General features: G+C 43.4%; 1 protein-coding gene and 1 long non-coding RNA gene across 3 annotated transcripts in view; one reads left to right on the top strand and one right to left on the bottom strand.

Annotated features, from left to right (window-relative positions):
* Positions 1 to 18,526, bottom strand: part of ITGA6 (integrin subunit alpha 6) — a 76,683-nt gene that overhangs the window by 46,414 nt on the left and 11,743 nt on the right. The gene's annotated exons all lie outside the window — the stretch shown is intronic.
* On the top strand, positions 14,688 to 18,087 carry LOC124237862 (uncharacterized). Its single transcript, XR_006888163.1, has 2 exons — positions 14,688 to 14,917; positions 17,650 to 18,087. It is a non-coding gene; the product is annotated as an uncharacterized LOC124237862 (long non-coding RNA).

The following is an 18,526-nucleotide window of genomic DNA, read 5'->3' as shown; positions in this document are numbered from 1 at the left end:
AGCGCCACTCCCCAGCAAAACCTTTTTTAAAAAATTCTGGATTTACTTCTCTATGACTCTAGATATTCCACTTATTTCTTGATTTATCAATTTTAGGCAATAACCAATAACTGTTGACCACACAACATGAAAGGGGGAGAACTTAAACTACTTGCTACTTTCCTTCCTAGGTTTGATAATTATATTACTTCACATCTATTTGCCACTCTTTAAGCTTTAAATAATATATTTAAACCTCTATTTCCCCTTCGTCAACTTTCAACAAAATGTCTCCATTCCCCATTGGTAAGACCAAGCTATCGGCACTCTGACGCTTCCTCCCAAACTTCCCTCTTGGTTTCTCCAAGTCCTGCCATGCATTAGCTACACTTTTATACTATTATCAGAGCTATCACCACTGACACTTCGTCTTGTAACCACAATTCAGTCATCTGTTCTTTTACATAACCAGGTAAATATTATTCAGTGCTGAACCAAACGGCATTGAAATTATCCTCTTTCTATCTGAGACCAGTACCAGAAGCTCTTGGCCTCAAAGGAAACTGTTCCTAGCATCAGGGTCAAATCGACCTTTCTTACATTCCATCAATTGCTGGTGTCCTTTACATTTGGACCATGTCTTCTGCTTTTCTTGGCTTTTCTCACTGCCTTTTCTTGTCTCATGTTGTTTGCTTTTATTCTAGCCTCAACCATTTCTAAGCTCCTGAGCTCCCCATCGTACCTTTTACTAAATCAGGATCTCTTCTTCGCTCAGGCTTCCCCCTCAGGGCCCTCTGGCCTCCTGCTCCTACACAGACGGGTTTTTCTCCTAGGCGGCTGCATGTACAGGGTCATCCAGGACTTCCCTTCACTCTCCTCCTGGGTTGGTCTGCTCTGACCTGGGATCCCATGTTTTCCGTTTATTTATTTTCTTAAATATCATCCTCAGGAACAGTACACATGACAGGTAAACTCAGTCCCTCCATATACAAAGATGTCATTATTCTGCTCTCACCCTTTATTGATAGTTTGGTGTAGGACTCTAGGTTGAAAAACATTTTCTTCAGAACTTTGACGTTACTGCTCTAATTTATTCTAGCATGCAGCACTGCCAAAGAAAATGCTGATGTCAGTCCAATTTTCATTTCTTTGAAGGTGACTTTCAGGCTCTCCACTTTACCCCAGGCGCTCTGAACAGCAGGAGAGTGTATCTGTGTGTGAGCCTTTATTCATAATGGTGCACCGCGTGGCCTCTTTCAATCTATAGACGTAGAACATTAGTTTCCAGGAAACTCATGGTGCATTGATCACTTCACTTGCTCCACCTTCTGTTCTCTTTCTGGAGCCTCTGTTAACTAGTCAGGTGTCGGACCTCCTGGATTCATCTTCCTTTTCTCTCCTTTTCCTCCGTCTCTGTGGTTCCGAGATTTTTCAACTTAATTTTCTAGTGTTTCTATTGAAAAATTTAAATTTCAGCAGTTATATGAGTAATCTCCAAAAAAAGCTTTCCTCTGATTGTGCCTTTTACGTAACAAAGCACTCTATTCTTATTTTGCGTATTAACAGGTTCTCAAAATTCTGAGCATTTTACCTAGAAGCTTTTTTTCCCTTGGTTCTCTTTTTGTTCCTGGATTATGTTTCTTCCAGTTTTTCTGTGGGTTTACTTCAACCATTCCCTTTTATGCTGCTCTCATCAAATGCCTGATAATCCTTGGTTCTCTTCTTTCGCTGTTATCTAAAAAGGTCCATTTTTGGCTCGATCTCACCCTGAGCAGGAATTTTGAAAGTGAGTCCTGGGTGGAGCCTGCTGATGGCAGGATCACTTTAGGCTGAGTGGATAGGGAGCTGTCGTCAGACTGCAAACCGATCTTCAAATGCTGGAGAAGGGAGGTTTCATTCTTGGGGTGCCCACATCCTCCTAGAAGCCCCAGCTCTCCCTGGCTTTCATTTTTGTTTTTTTTTTTCAAGTAAAATGCCGTAACTGCCTTGTCTACCTCTACAAGAATCCATTCTTTATTTTTAATTGAGGTGTAATTGAATTAAGCTTTATAAAACACACACCTGGCAACATTTCCATCTCCCTCTCCCCCAAACAATGCTATAGGTTTTTGTTTCACTTTTGGCAGGAGTATCAAATGCCCCCAGCCTATACTCTATAGAGATGGGGATGGTGCTATCATCTGGGGTCTGTGGCCCTGCCTACAGACCTTCACTTCCAGATCCAGCCTCATTTCCAGTCCCTGCCTTATCTGATGACTCCCAGGGTGGTCAGAGGGCAGACCACTTCCCTTCCTCAGCCCCGCATGATGTGCTCCAGATCATGGCTCCTTCCCTTCTTAAGATCATCGGCCAGAGATCCTATCTGCTTTCTGCCTTTTAGTAATCTCTCAGCCCTTACAGAGTTTTGAGGAGCCTGGAGGGAAATCTGTACACCTTAGAAGTCAAAAGCCAATCATTTCCAGAAGGAATCAGACTTCATCCCAGCCTAGTTTCCTCACAGCTTGAAGGTGCCTGTCTTTCTCCCAATTGTTACCACAACATCTCTTTATCATTGCTACCACCCCCATATACCATGTATACCTACATATAAGACTCCTTGCATGGGGGAAAAATCTAAAAAAGGGTTTTTTGCCAATTTGTATATTCAAGCTTTCTGAATGTAGATGAAATGGTCAATTGACAATATTTGATCATTTATACAAACATTTTAAATAACATATTAAACATTCATTTAAAAGTAGTTTTATTCATATTTCATGAAGCAATTTTATTCAAACTCCATATGCTTCTTTGACATCACTTTCTGAAAGCAATGTCTAACCTAGTTTGTCAGAGCATTTCCAGGACATTTTAAAGTTTATAACAATACCCAAGACTGGCAATTACGGTGTCAAATCCTGAGGAATTATTACTAAACATGAGCTAAATTTCTTTGCCTCCTTCTTTAAATCAATTTATTTTATTTAAAATATTTTAAAATCAAATTTAACCTCGATCAGCATGTACAATTATAACTGATTGGGGTCCTTTTAGGCTAATGTGTTTACAACAAACAGAACTTTCTTGTTCAAAATAAAGTAATCAAGAGGGCAGCTCTCAGTGGAGAATGATTTTATAAGGGCTCAAATATAAGGTGGAATAACTTGGGGGTGAAAAACAGATCTTGCCTTATATTTAGGAACATACTGAAAATAGCTCTTCAAGATCCCAAAGTTAGAGAGTCCTCTGGGCTATGGACATGCATCTTAGGAGAGGCCCTTGGGACTCTCCTTCTCTCCTTCTGGAAGGTCTAGGCCCTTTCACACAAAGGCCACGTTGTATTGAGTCATTTTTGGTCAACAGACAATCCACAAAGTGGTTAAGGCTTCCACTTAACCTTAGCTAGGCTGAGCTTAGATCCAGGTTTCCCCAGGGCAGTCCTGTTCATACCTGTTGCCCTGGGCCCCCTTTCACTCTCAAAAATGTCCCGGTTTGGTAAACAAATTATATGGTCACCCCAGCCTCAAATACAAAGCTAGCGATGGAATGTCACTGATGCAACAGGTTGAATTTAATAATGCTGGGTTTGAAATTACAACTATGTGGTTGGATTTGGCTGTGGTTTCACAGGCACTGGTGAGCTGCTCAGGCCCAGGAGGCCCTACGGTCAATCTCCACATGACCCGGCTACCTGACGACAACTGGCCTGGTCGCCAAAGCTCCATTGCCCTTATGAAACCACTGCCCCCACTAGGTTGACTCTCTACATGTCCACTGACAGCAGCACTGTCCCTCCTCTGGCTGGAGGAAGAAGTACCTGCTTTCCAAGGACCAGTGGTCAACAGAGAATGTCCACACTCCTTACCACCCGCCGCCACCATCAGTGAACCAGGTAGCCTGCCCAGATTGCTGAGGACTCTTGTCCTTTCTCCCCTCCCTTCTCCATCTGGCAAAGAGAAGTGGAGGCAGCATTAAAGCTTTCTTGTGCTTTTCTCTAAACCCGGCACCTCTGCCTCTGAGTCACATTTCTTCACAGGAGAAAGGGGCTGCTTCTCTCTCCTGTGGAACCAGAAAATCAGTCAGTCATCAGACTAACACCCCACGCTAGGCTTTCCCACCAAAGTATGTATGTATATATATATATATATATATACACAATTCAAGTTATGAAACTTTAAAAACTATTTTCCTTATTTTGGTGACTGGTTATTTGGAGATCGAAAAATACACCTGAGAACTCTGCACTCACAAAAATTTATATCCAGCGGTAGTGAGCTGTGCATTAGCAGATATTATTGTATTTAATGTGTCCTGTTTTATCAGTCCTGAATAATCATCTCAAAACAACCTGAAAGGAAAACTAAGTATAAATACGTTGGATTAAACTCTCATTTTCCTACCAGTAGTTAAGACAGGGCACTGACTTCTTTCTCAGGGCCAGTCCCTGGTATTCACCACCATCTAGAAGCGCCCAACTGTCTGGTTGCATGTCTGGACACCAAGTCTCTGCCCTCACCGGCCCTCCGCATAGGTCAGGGCTGTGAAGCAGCAAGAATGAAACTCCACGAGGACACGAATCTTGCTGTTTTTAACCCACGGACTTGTCCCAAGCTCCTAGAGCTGGCCTGGCACATGGCAGTGCACAGTAAGATTCACTGAAGAAGAAAGTATCAGAGGTCGTTACTACCAAGTGACTAGGTGGCAACAGCCATCTATGCAATGAGACCTGGAGTTGGGCAGGTATATTAGTTTGCTGTGGCTGCTGTGACAAGTTACCAAAACTTAGCGGCTTAAAACACAAATTATCTTACCCTTCCATAGTTCAGAAGTCCAAAATGAGTCTCCCTGGGCTAAAAACCAAGGTGCCAGCAGCTCCTTTCTGAAAGTTCTGGGGAGAATCTGTCTCCTTGCCCTTGCCAGCTTCTAAAGCTGCCTGCGCTCCTTGACTCACACACAGCCCCTGCCTCCATCTGCAAGGCCAGCAGCGAAGCATCTTTGAATCTCTTTTGGCTCCCTCTTCCACATTATAAGGATCCCCGTGATTACAATGGGCCCAACTGGATACTCCAGAATACGCTCCCTAATCTTCAAGTCAGCTGATCAGCAACCTTAACCATCTGCAACTATGTGAGATGACTTGTGTATCGTCCCCACGGAGCTGACCTTCAGTGAGGGAGATGGACATCTGTCTGTTCACTGTGGCCTTCCCTAGCGTCCAGCTCAGTACTTAGCACTTACAGGATACTCAACAGGTATTTTTAACGGACCACCTTCATTATAGTAATTTACACAGTTAAAAGGCAGAGTTCACTTCTAATAATTCTGACAACTCTGAGAAACCTTCAACCGTTTCTACAAGTAGCCTTCTAAAGGCAGAGGAAAATGAGTCCTGCCTCCTGATGCCCCGCCCCTTATTCCTCAGCCTAATACCAGCAACTCTGACCCTCCTCTGAGGGCTCTAGTTTGTTTTTGAAAAAAATGTTTGCATTCTGTTTGTCCTGTGATTTTTAAAAATATATCAAAGTTAGATTATAATTAATAATGTCACATTGTTTTAAACAAAAACGAAGTTTTGCCAACAAATCTTTGAGCAAAATGATGCTGAAATGCCGGCTGCCAGTTTGAGAGCACAGCCTTGCAATCATCCGTTCATTCCTTCAGCAAATATTTCTTGAGCTCCTCACTAAATGGGTGCTCTGCCCTACACTGTGACCAGGCCACCTCCTCACCTCAACTGGACCTATTAGAGGAGTGAGTGGTTCCAACTTCCTGGATTCCCACTGATTAATGCAAAGGAAACTGGTCTTTCCCAACAGAATGTTTAGCAACATCTTCCACAGACAGCAGTTTGCTTCAAATGCCCACACCAAAGGAGGAGCTGGGAGGTTTCAAAAGGTAGCATTAAACAACACAAATGCCCTTACCTGTAACTCATCAGCTAAAACAACAAACTCCAAAATGAGCCCATTAAATGGGTTTTGAGAGAGAGCTTTAGAAACTTCGACTTGTCAAATGAAGACTGAACTTTGTTTCTGGTTTTATACACGCAGAACTAGTAGCCCTAATGTTTTTGCATGTCTTTACTTGACCCATTCTGGATTCTCCACGTGGTTACTTACAGATGAGCAAATACAGAATCACCCTATTCCTATATATGGGGTCACCACCTGGAGCTGATCCTGTAACACTGCAACCTCATGACCACCATCACTTGCCCCACTCCATGCCCCACCTAGACTCCAGACCAGGCCAACTATCCGAATGCATCCTTTCCACCAGGCTCTCCCTTCACTTCCATTCTTTGCAAATGTTCTGCAAATGCTGTCCATTTCCCAGAATATCTGCCCTGTCCCCAGCTCCTCCCTACATTTCTGCTCATGAAGCCCAGCCCTTTCTGCCTCCTCAGGTGCTGGTCACCACACATACTGTAACCAAGCTCTGGTATCACTTTGGGCTGACCTGCTGCCCACTGACCCCCACCAGGCCCTGGTTTCCCAGAGGAGCTCAGCTTGCTCTCATTTGAGCCCCTAATTTTACAGAAACAAGGATTAAGGTGCAGAGGAGACCTGGCCAGGTCCCATGGTCAATTACGCAGCCTGCATTTACGACCTTAAGAGTCAAAACAATTAACCACCTGTAAAGAGGAACTAGAAGGCCCACTGAAGCTGGACAAGAAAACTGACTACATTCTACCTCTTTCTGAATCAAGTTCTAAAATGACATTTCATTACATCCTTTGAGAGGAATCCCCAGAATGTCAAATTCCTCCACAATCTTAGCCATGAGATTAAGTAGCAGGGGCTCCTCTTCATTGTTAGAACTTTAAAAGATAACTCTAGGAGGGTACCATGCAGAGAGAGCCCTTTCTAAGCTTTTCACCTCCTATTTAACTGAAAGTGTCCTGTTACCTGCATATTCTTCAAGTTTAGGAACTGTGTCCACTATGATCATTCCTATCTTGCCACCCCAAGAGCAGCTTTAAACTGTGGGCTCACTTCCCTTATTTAGAAGGAGAGGGACCAAAGAGTCTCTGTGACTTCCCATGTCTAGTTCCATTCTGACCCTCTAATCCTGTACAATTAGGAACTGACCAGGCAGTTGGAGAAAGGTCGGCAAGGTCTGTGCAAGCAGTCAATACTTGCCAGATTCATCCTTCCGGCTGGCTGGCTGCTCCTCTTCCATCAGATCTGAGACTCTTTCCTAGTCTCCAGCTATACTCTCACGTTGAAGCTGGAAACACCTTCCATTTACAGATGACTCTCCACACATCTCTTTTCAGCCCAGACCTCTTGCCCAAGCTCCACACCCAGATCCCCAATTGCCTACTAGACATCTTCCCTTAGCATCTCACATTTAATGTGTTCAAAACAGAACTCAGCTTTTCCCTGAGCCATGCTCCCCACAAGTCTTCCCTATCTCAATAAATGTATTCAGTAGTCCCCCCTTATCCTCAGGGGGTACATTCCAAGACCCCCAGTGGATGCCTGAAACCTTGGATAGTACAGAACCCCAGGTGTACTGTTTATTTTCTTATACATACATATTTGAGGTGTGACAGTAAAATTAGCACGAATTTCTTTTTCCTTCTTCACAAATCCATGGATAGAAGATTCATTCTTACCGTAGATCTTAACAACCTCAGCATATGATTTTTTTTCTTTCAAGTCAACAGCTTTTACCCTTTCACTTAAAGGAAGCACTTTACGGCTTCTCTTTGGCTTATCTGAATTGCCAGCATCACTACTCTTGTGCTTTGGGGCCATTATTAAGTAAAATAAGGGTTACCTGAACACAAGCACTGTGATACTTCAACAGTCTATCTGATAACTGAGATGGCTACTAAGTGACTAATAGGTAGGTAGGGTATACCTCGTGGATATGCTGGACAAAAGGATGATTCACTTCCTGGGCAGGACAGAGCGGGATGACTCGAGATTTCATCACACCACTCAGAACAGCATGTAATTTAAAACTTATGAATTGTTTATTTCTAGCTTTTTCCATTTAATATTTTCAGCCCACAGGTGACCATAGTAACTAAAACTACAGAAAGAGAAACCGAGGATAAGGGAGGACGATTGTACTATCTATCCAGGTGCTCAGGCCAGAAACCTAGGGGTCACCCTGGATTCCGCATCCAGTGCACATTCTCTTGGCTCTGCTTCCACAATTTACTCTGAATCTTACCACTTCTCAGTGGCTCCCTTGCTGTAAGGATGGTCTGCGCCACCATCAGGTCAAACCTGGACAACCATAGTAGCATTCTAACTGGTCTATTGGCTTCCACTGTTGTCCCACCCCAGCCCATCCTCCACAGAGCAACTACTGTTCTTTCTACATCGTAAGTCACATCACACCACTCCTCTGCTTACAGCCCTCCAATGGACTCCAATGGCCACTAGAATGAAACTCAAATTCCCACCGTGCTCTACAAGGCCCCATGTGAACTGCCCTCTTATTTGCCGCTCCAGCCTCCTCCCCATCAGGTGTGCACTCCCGCCACACTGGCCTAGTTTCTGTCTTTTGAACACACCAACCTGGTTTCCATCTCAGGGTGTGCAGTTACTTTCTTCAGCTCAGAAGACTCTTGCCGAAGACACTTGTGGGTTGCAGACTTCACATCCCTCAGGGTTCAACTCAAACGCCCCCTCTTCAGAAAGGCCGTTCCCTGACCCTCCCAGCTAGAGCTCGCCCTAAGTCACTCCCTACATTCACCCTGTTCAATAATCTTCATGGCCCTTATCAGTACCTGAAATTATGATATTCGGTTGTTTGCGCCAACCGCTCACCTTTCCTCCTCTAGAACGCTCCTGGCTCCGCAGGTGCAGGGGCTCTGCTCTTGCTCCCAGAATACAACACCTAGAGCAGCACCTGGCCTAGGCTTGGTGTTCAATACATGGGCGGACTGTAACCCTGGGTAAACAGGACTCATGTATCTCAATATTTTTCTTCAAAGAGAGGCAAACCTGATTTGCAAGCAAACGACTCACATCTGTAGGGCACTCAATAATTACAAAGCCCTTCATATACACTTTTATTCAAATACGTCTCAGCAATTGAGAGAGGAAGAAACCGAGGCTCAGGCGTCACCTGACACAGGTAGGGCTTCAAGCCCAATGTCCCTCCCACGTGCAATGCTCTTCCTGCTACAACTTGGAGCCATCCCCCGCCATCCACCACAAGTTGCCCCAACTCCCTCACTTCCCCAGCACACAATGGCCTTGGTGTCTCTGATCACGTGTCTCCTGCTATCCTGCCCCGACCCCACGAAAGCTCTCCTCACCAACAACTTCCAACCTCCAGCTCGAGGCTTTACGCATGGATTTGCCTTCAAGAGCCTGCACTCAAGTTTCACCTTCTCCAAAATAAACTTCCCTGTATGAAGATTACTCCACTTGATAAGGTTGTAAACTCCTTGAAGCCAGGAATCTGGTCCCATATTTTAGGAACATCAAGGGTGTTTTGGCCAAGAAAAACCAAAACCCTATTTAATTATACTAACTGGCTGATCCGGTTGGGCAAGAATGAGCTAATATTCACAGTGGAACAAATCTGTTCACTTCCTAGTCTAGGTTTTCATGTTTATACAGAAAGGTGATTAAAAGGCTGAGGCTCCCTTGTCTCTATGAACTACAATCTCACTTTCAAAAGACTAGATTTCTAATAACTTTCCAAGAAATCACATAATAAGAAATACCTTACCCGTAAACTAAGGCAAACAAGCTATTATTGTTAGCAACACACTGGCAGTTACCATCTCCCATGCTCTTATAACATATTAGGCCCTCTGCTATAAGTTCATTAAGAAGTAGACACTGTTACCACCACCCATTTCAGAAATGTGGATGCAGGTTCAGAGAGGACAAGTAACTTGTCCACGGTCACACTGCCGGTAAGCAATGAAACAGGAGCTGTGCCCAGCACTCTCTGATGTTGCTTTAAATCACAACCCCACAATCTCCTTTTTGCTTGATTGGATGAAAACGTCACTAAAGCACTTCGATCTACCCTCCTTTTTAAAAAACAGTATTTTACAAGCGTGTGGTTGGCTATAATTAAGGTCCATAAAGTGCTCTGAGATCCATGCTACAGGGGCCCAAGAATACCTGTTGCCTTTATCTGCATCACAAAACCAGTAATTTTGTCCTGGCCTTCCCAAATTTCACAAGAGACTTTTTGCCTGTCTCCTCTGAGAAACATGCTGGAACTAAATCCTGTTTCCAGTGACTATGAAACTCCTGTGACATCTGAGCCTGAGGGTTCAAATTCTTACCTGACTCAGTACCTTTTACTACAGGTGTGTCTCTGACCAAGAACAAGGGCGCTCAGGCAATAAAGGAACACCCAAGGCAGAATGTGTTTTATTATCTACAACATTCAACTCCTCCTCCAGCTCAGAAATCTCTACCAGCTATGAGGGGAGAAGAAAGAAAGATGTGAAATCATGGCATCAATTTCAACTATTTAAATGGAATGCCAACCAGAGTGGTCAGATCAGCAAAATAGAGAAGGGGGTGGGGAAGGAATTCTGGTTCTATCCCTGGCATCAATTTTTGGGGTGACCTTGGCTCAACACTTGCTTCTAATCTCCCAACAATAAGGATGTAAATAATCTCAAGGAAAGATTACCACTAGCACCCAATAAGGTAAAATGACCACAGATGCCGGCCTACATTTAAAATGGCCAAGAATCCCACTTCAATTCAATAAAAATTTATAAACTATAGGTATAAATATATAACCAGCTCATTTTGAAAATAAAATTACTAGCTGAAAAGGGCTTTTCAGCTGACCAAGCAACTCATACCAGTAAGAAGTCACACAGAGTTATAATAAAAATGGTTATCTATTGCAGTAAGAAAAGGAAAAATGAAAGTCTGCAAGCAACACTGTTCTTTCAGTTTTACAAAGCAGCTGCCAGACCTTGTCAAATGTGACATGTGACCACTTCCTGTGCTTCTGAATTATTAGGTACCTGACTTTCCAGTTGCCAAGTCACGTTTGTCCTTCTAGTGAATTGTCCTTTAAGACTAAGAACCTGTATGAACTGGACTGTGAGCCCACCTTCCCGTCACTGACCTTCACACAGTGCTTGGCACATGGTAGATGCTTAGTACATTTCTGTTAAATGAATGAAGTTTATTGTATAAGTAATTCATCATCACATTCAATAATTTAGTTTATTTTTTACTGATTTTTTTTGAGGAAGATTAGCCTTGAGCTAACATCCACTGCCAATCCTCCTCTTTTTGCTGAGGAAGACTGGCCCTGAGCTAACATCCGTGCCCATCTTCCTCTACTTTATATGTGGGACACCTGCCACAACATGGCTTGATAAGCGGTGCCATGTCCACATCCGGATCTGAACTGGTGACCCCAAGGCAGCTGAAGAGGAGCAGGAGAACTTAACTGCTGTGCAATGGGGCCATCCCTGTCACATTCAATAATTTTAAATTTGAGTACTTAATTGTTATCAAGTAGGTTTTTATATGCCAAGTGTACCAAGCATCAATGTTATCAGTGCTAAATGAAAAAAAAAGACATTTCTTAAAAGCTATTATCAAATAGCTCATTTGTAAAGGAAAAAGTGACTTCAATTTCCATCATTTTTCAGGAAAATATTTTTAATAAAAATCAAGAAGAGAAAAGGTGTATTTAAAAAGCACACACCTGGTAGGTCGCCATATCCATTTTACTTTTCCAACAGCTTAGGAAATCCAAATTTTTCGATGTTTTGGAAAGGAAATTAATATGACCACATAGTTTATTTTTTAAATGAGATAACTGAAAATACAGGCTTAGTAGCTGTGCCAGAGACTGCTGGCTGTTGCCCAGTATCGACTCTCCCCTTTTTCTATAGTAAAAGAATTTTCAGCTGGGCATAAGGCCACCCTGAATAAAGGCTGCCCATCCCAGCCTCCTGTCCAGCTGGACATGCCATACAGCTCAGTCCTGCCCAACGAGACTCATGACAAAGTATCACATTGCTGCTTCCAGGAATCTTCTTTAAAAGATGGTGCACATGTAACTTTGGCTCTGTTCTTCTTTGTTCCTTTGTTCATCCTGCCTAGAATGGAGATGCTGCCATCTTAGATCATGAGGTTGAGGCTACATATTGTGAAGCTAAGAGGAGAATGAGTTCTGGGTCCCTGACACCTCACACCACCTACCCAGACTTTTCTGTAACAGGAAAACAAAAAACAACAATGCAAAAAGCAAACCAAAAGAGGTCTTTCAGGTTAAAGAAGAAAAAAGATTTAGAAATAGGATACCGTGAACAAAAAAAGAAATACAATTTAAAAAGTGTATGTCGGGAGCCGGCCCGGTGGCACAGCAGTTAAGTTCACACGTTCCACTTCTCGGCAGCCCAGGGTTCGCCGGTTAGGATCCTGGGTGTGGACATGGCACTGTTTGGCACGCCATGCTGTAGTAGGCGTCCCACATATTAGGCAGAGGAAGATGGGCAGGAATGTTAGCTCAGGGTCAGTCTTCCTCAGCAAAAAAGAGGACGATCGGCAGTAGATGTTAGCTCAGGGCTAATCGTCCTCAAAAAAAAAAAAAAAAAAGTGTACGTAGGGGCCAGCCCAGTGGTGCAGCAGTTAAGTTTACACGTTCTGCTTCTCAGTGGCCCAGGGTTTGCTGGTTCGGATCCCGGGTGTGGACATGGCACCGCTTGTCAAGCCATGCTGTGGTAGGCAGCCCACATATAAAATAGAGGAAGATGGGCATAGATGTTAGCTCAGGGCCAGTCTTCCTCAGCAAAAAGAGGAAGATTGGCAGTAGTTAGCTCAGGGCTAATCTTCCTCAAAAAAAAAAGTGTATGTATATAAATATTTACACAAATTATATTGCCAAACACATTGTTTGCTACTCTACTCCTACATTTAGAGATGATATTTAAAAATATTTAGCAACTAGGATGGCTTGGGAACCAATTAATCAACACAGATGGTGACACAGCACTGGAGCTACGTCCCAGAGGCCCCTGCTGTATTAGGACATTTCACCTTTAGTTGCTGGATTATGGGGGGAAGGTACTGGGGGGTTGGTGCTACAGGAAGAATGGCCAGTCGGGGCAGCGTTGAGGGACACTCAGTGGGACGGGGGCAAAACTATTTACCAACCAGAAGTATTTCGATAGTTTAACAACTAGTATTCTCCACTGGTGTATACTGGCTGAACATCAGTCCTACTTGGGCCTGTCATTATCCAGATAATATCGTAAGTGCTTGCAGAAGCTACTACCTCCAGATAGCGCACGCCTTTTTATTTGCCCCATAACGGACTGGCAAGCTAAAACCATAATCAAACACTGAAGAAGTTACAAGCAGACCTGGTAGGTTCAAGTCCCGTTAGCTGGGTGTCATCTGTATGGGTTATCCATGAAATGCTCTATCTAAATTGTGTCATAGGGTGTTGCAAGGATCAAATGAAATAATGTCACCCTTGTAAAATCTAACACAGTGATGAAGCCCTACACATGTTCTTATCAGCATTCAGTTAATACACATTCTAACAAGCCATTCTAACTTCTAGCAAGTACTTTTTTAGCAAGTATAGGTACAGGTGGGACACAAATGCTGAAGCTATCAGCTGTTGGCAGCTTAGGCATAAGACTGTCAATTCTGGTTGCTGAAAAAATTCCAGCGAGCCCACTGCTAGAGTCGCCTGTGATAATATCAGATGGTAGGACAGTTTGCGATAAAGTCACGAAGAGCAACCAGCCACTGGTCCAGGATCAGCCATAATCATTAGAACAATGCCAGGCAAGCCACTGCATGAGGAACTGACCCTCTGCTTAAGGTGAAACAAGAGAGGTATAAAGTTCTTCACTGCAGCACTCCTTGTAGCACCAGAGGATTAGAAATTACCCAAATATCCAGACTGGCCAAATAAATCATGGTTCACCCTTACAACTGAACACTATACAGACAATGAAAATACTAAGGACACTATTTACATCCAGTAAGCTCTAAAACATGCCAAGAGAAAAAAGGCAAAGTGCAGAATACATATGGCATGCTACCATATGTGTAAAAAATATAAATGAATATTTTGCTTACAAATGTATAAGGACCTATGAAAGGATTTACAACAAACGGGTAAAACAATGGTTGCCCCAGGAAGAGGAGGGTGACCAGAGACCAGGGGTGTTCACCCACATCTTTTTGCAGTTTTTATGTTTGTACCATGTGACTGTATTATCTATTCAAAAACATATTAAAAATGTAATTTTTAAAATGTCAGTCAGTGGACACTGGGTCATTGGAAGTCTTGCAGGGAAAATGACAGAGATGGTTGCAGAGTTTAAAATCAGTGCCCAGAAGTCATGAAGAAAGCAAACCTCATAATTGGGTCAGACAAGCTCACACACGCTACCTTTGTGGAGGCAGCTGCAGGCACAGTCGAGTGAGGTGAGAATAAACGTGATGACATCAGAGAGAGGAACTCGCACTCGCACTGTAAAAGTTCATGGCACCGAAAGCATTCAGGGGAACATCTCAGCTATAGAAAAACATCAACACAAAATCTTCACCCCTCCCATCCTCCTTTAGAAGGGAACAAGTCCATTCAGTTCAGGGGCATCCCGATATTCAGAGCTAAAGCACAGTAAGTGCCATTTATAAACAGCAGCTGCAGGGTTCGGACGCCTTAGTCTTGGATGCTGTGGACACTGCCCAACTGGCCCTGCAGCAGCCACTTGCTACGGGGTGGAGCTGAGTGAGTCACGGCCTGAGTCAGGCACCTTACCTTTCATCTAATCTAAGCATGAATGAGAGGGTGGAGGGAACCAGGACTCCTTGTTCAAAAACAACAGAGGGGGTGGGGATCCACTGGGGGAACACACAAGTGCTTCTGGATCTGTGGTCAAAGGCAAATCCAGGCTGCTTCTCCATCGAAAACTGCGTATCTCAGGAACTCAGGAAGGCAACTCTCTATGAGGAGAAAAGACTTTTAGGTAAGTTTGGTGGGACTTGAATGGATCTGCTTTAAGCTTCTGGTGACATTCTATAAAAACAGACATATTGGCTAGAAAGACCTCTGTTTGGGAGTGGGCACTGGAGGACAGGGGTTCAAATGGAAGACTAAGCAGAAAGACCTCCGAGGGCATGAGGAGCAGGAGGCATGTGGGCACAGCCGTCAGTCCTTGGCTACATGACCTACAATAAATCCCAGACTTCTCTCTCTTGATTTATGAAATGTGGGAGATGGTCTACCTTTCTAGATCATTTTCCGAGTTCTTTCCTAACTTCTGCAGGTGGTAAATCATTTCAATGGTAAAGAAATTCACAAAAGCGCTATTGGGGAAGATTATCAGAATATGTGCACCAGGTTTGTGCAGATGAAAATATCTATGGCGGGAGCAGAAGGTTTAGATCTCTTTAAAAGCACATTTTTGTTTTACTTTTGAGGATTGACATACGTCAGGCTCCACATTAAAAGCTCTGGGCAAACAGAGATAAATGAGACCCAAGCCCTAGCCTTTCGAGGGCCCACAATTCAGAAGCCTCAGTAAACTTCTATTCTGGTAGCTCCCAAATAGCTTATTAGAAATTTCATAATGAAAACATCAGTAAAAATAAAGAGAGCCTCTTAAACTAAACTCCCCAGGATCGGGGCAATAGAGAAATATGTCATTAGAAAATCAAAGAGATGAGGAATAGAAGAAGAAAAGAAAGCTGCTCCCAGGTAATAAATCAACATGGTGCTAAAGGAAGCTGGGGGGCGGTAGTGGAGGGTGGTATGAACAAGGAAAGTATTTGCTAGACAAGCTAAAGGTGGCCCTACTAACCGGGACAGCTGCGAGTCTAATCCGCCGTTCCCTGAACACACACACACTTCCTTCTGAACTTCGACCCACAAATGCGCCATCGTCATATCAAACCTCAGCTTCAACCTGAACTCTAGTGTGCCACTGAAATCGCTGTTTCATTTTAAAGCTACTAAGAGTTAGGTAGGAAGAGCAGCAAGACATAAGCAAGAGACAAATATGGTCAGGCTCTTTATCCGTTGCAATTTTCTCTTTAATTCAGTCAAAAACTTAAGACAAATTACTTCTGAAAGGATGTGCATGAGGAACCCTGGAGTTCCACAGGTGGAGCCAGGTGCACAGCTGCTGAATTCAACCCAGAGCAGTCCTTCACGAAATTGTAAAACACATACTAAGCTACGAGACAGAAACGTTCACTTCTACCATAAATTTGTTAAACTTTTACTTCTGTTGCCACTAATCTACATTAGAATATCATACCAGATGATATGATTTAGCACAATTCCATACTTAGTTCTTTCGAGTTTAGTTTATCAATATTTTATGGCCTCAGGACATGGGCATCCTGATTTCTGGGCGCTCCAGAACAAGTTTAAGAACTAACAGGGTGTTCTCAACCAAGTGAATATATTCAACACTACAGAACTGCACACGTAAAAATGGTTAAGACAGGGGCCGGCCCTGTGGCCAAGTGGTTGAGTCTGCACTCCACTTCGGCAGCCCAGGGTCTTGCCGGTTTGCATCCTGGGCGTGGACATGGCACCGTTCACCAGGCCACGCTCAGGTGGTGTCCTACATGCCACAACTAGAAGGACCCACAACTAAAAATATACAACTATGTACCGGAGGGCTTTGGGGAGAAAAAGGAAAAATAAAATCTTAAAAAAAAAAAAAAACGGTTACAATGGTAAATTTTATGTTATGTATAACTTACCACAATTTTTAAAAAGAAGTAATAGTACAGGGTGTAAAGGATCATTCTAAAGAAATGGTCATCCTATTTCCTATTCTCTAGAAGTCTTCAAGGTATTTGAGAAATTAAATCAACTCAAAGAATACAACAAAAAACTACTGGGTACCCACTTCTGTCTATTAGATTTTAACCAAAAATGGACAAGCCGTCAGCCTTGCTCTTAAGAAGCTCACAAACCAGCAGGGATCATTTCCATCAGGCAAACATTTGTAGAGTGTCTTCCAGATGCAGAGGATTTGGCCAGGCCAAGAGGGCAAACAGGTGTTATCTTATGTGCAAACGCCCATTCATCAGCAGAGGCTAACTCATGCTGACCTGAAGAATTCTGAGACTCAGTGAAAAAGGTACTATGATCATTTGGAGTGCCCCCAATTAGGAGGGAGGAAAGGGAAAAAGTGGCTATATACTTGCTCTCACTATGCCAGGCCTTTGTGTGGGAAGACATTTAAAAACCCAAGATGCCATTAATAAAGGGCAAGATTATGTGCTACAGGTTTAATTCCAAGAATGAGCTACTTCACCAAAGGTAGACGTGTATGGCACAGTATTAGGCGGATTTGGCATCAGGTGGCTGTATTTCAGGGCCCACACTGCCACTACCTAGCTGTCACTTGACTTTTGTGCATTTCAGTCATCCTTCCACAGAGAAAAGCTGGGCTGTTCAGTGCTTCTCAACCATTTTCACAAAAGCACTCAATGACAGAGCCCAAAATGAGCACCAAAAGCTTTAAATGTCTTTAAAGCCTCATATTTTATATTAAAAATGTACACGCATTTCATTCTGCACTATAATGAGTTAACTTTAAAAATAAATAACTCACCATGCCACCTCTGCAAGATATTCTGTAATTAATTTGTGGCACATTCCAGGGCAACGGGTGCTAAGGTCCTGAAGATTCATACTTTTGCATAATTTCAGAGATATTCTGTTTCCTTTTGGTTTCAGATTTACCTCAAGATACCTCTTTTAGCCTATACCACTTATCTTGAAAGAAGAGATTGAAACTTGACAGTATTTTAGAACCCAAAGTGCTATCGAGCCTCGTTTTCCACATTTCCGACAATTCAACAAGCCATGTGTCATTTTCATTCAATATATGCGGTAAAACGCTGGATATGTTGACCAGGATTACAAAGACTATCGACCAGGCCAGCAGGAGCAGGAAGCAAGGCCTTGGCACCCCCACCCTCTGGCTCACTTCCACCGTGCGCAGCACACGTCCACCTGTCGATGTCCTGGTATCTACCCTGGGGGACACAGGGACACTACATCATCAAGACAGTACCAGATTCTGGAGCTGCAGATATTCCCACATGGGAAATACTCACTCAACATCTAAAATGAGCCTTGTAAGAATTTAATAAAAAGCTGTGGTTCTCTGTAGCTCAAATATAGCGTAAGGAAGTAGAGATTGTTAAACACTTTTGACGTGTTGCCATTCTAAGTCCCATATTTCCCCTTCTTTGCTTCTTCAAGGCAATATTATAGCTCCCACCTGCCTGTGAACTGCCCCCAACTCTGGCTGTAGCCCCACCCATGGGGCAACTTCACCTTTGGCCTGACCCTCAAAGGCTCTCTGCTGTCCGCCAGACTGTAAAGATAAGACAGCTACAAAAACTCTCCTGTGTGAGGGAATTATACTCATCTTTTACTTTAGGGTGCCTACAACAGTAAAGGCTGATGCTTATTGGATGTTCCAGACACCATGCTAGGGGCTTTTTACTCACCACATTTCCCCTTCACACCCCTAAGGGGCAGGTACAGTTAGTGCCTGCATTTTACTGATGAGGACGAGGAACTTGTCCTGGGTCAAATCAAAAGA

Source organism: Equus quagga, chromosome 4 (assembly GCF_021613505.1).
Source record: "Equus quagga isolate Etosha38 chromosome 4, UCLA_HA_Equagga_1.0, whole genome shotgun sequence".
Taxonomy (NCBI): Eukaryota; Metazoa; Chordata; class Mammalia; order Perissodactyla; family Equidae; genus Equus; species Equus quagga.
Note: the sequence above shows the minus strand (reverse complement) of the source record. Positions and strands in the feature narration are given on the sequence as shown.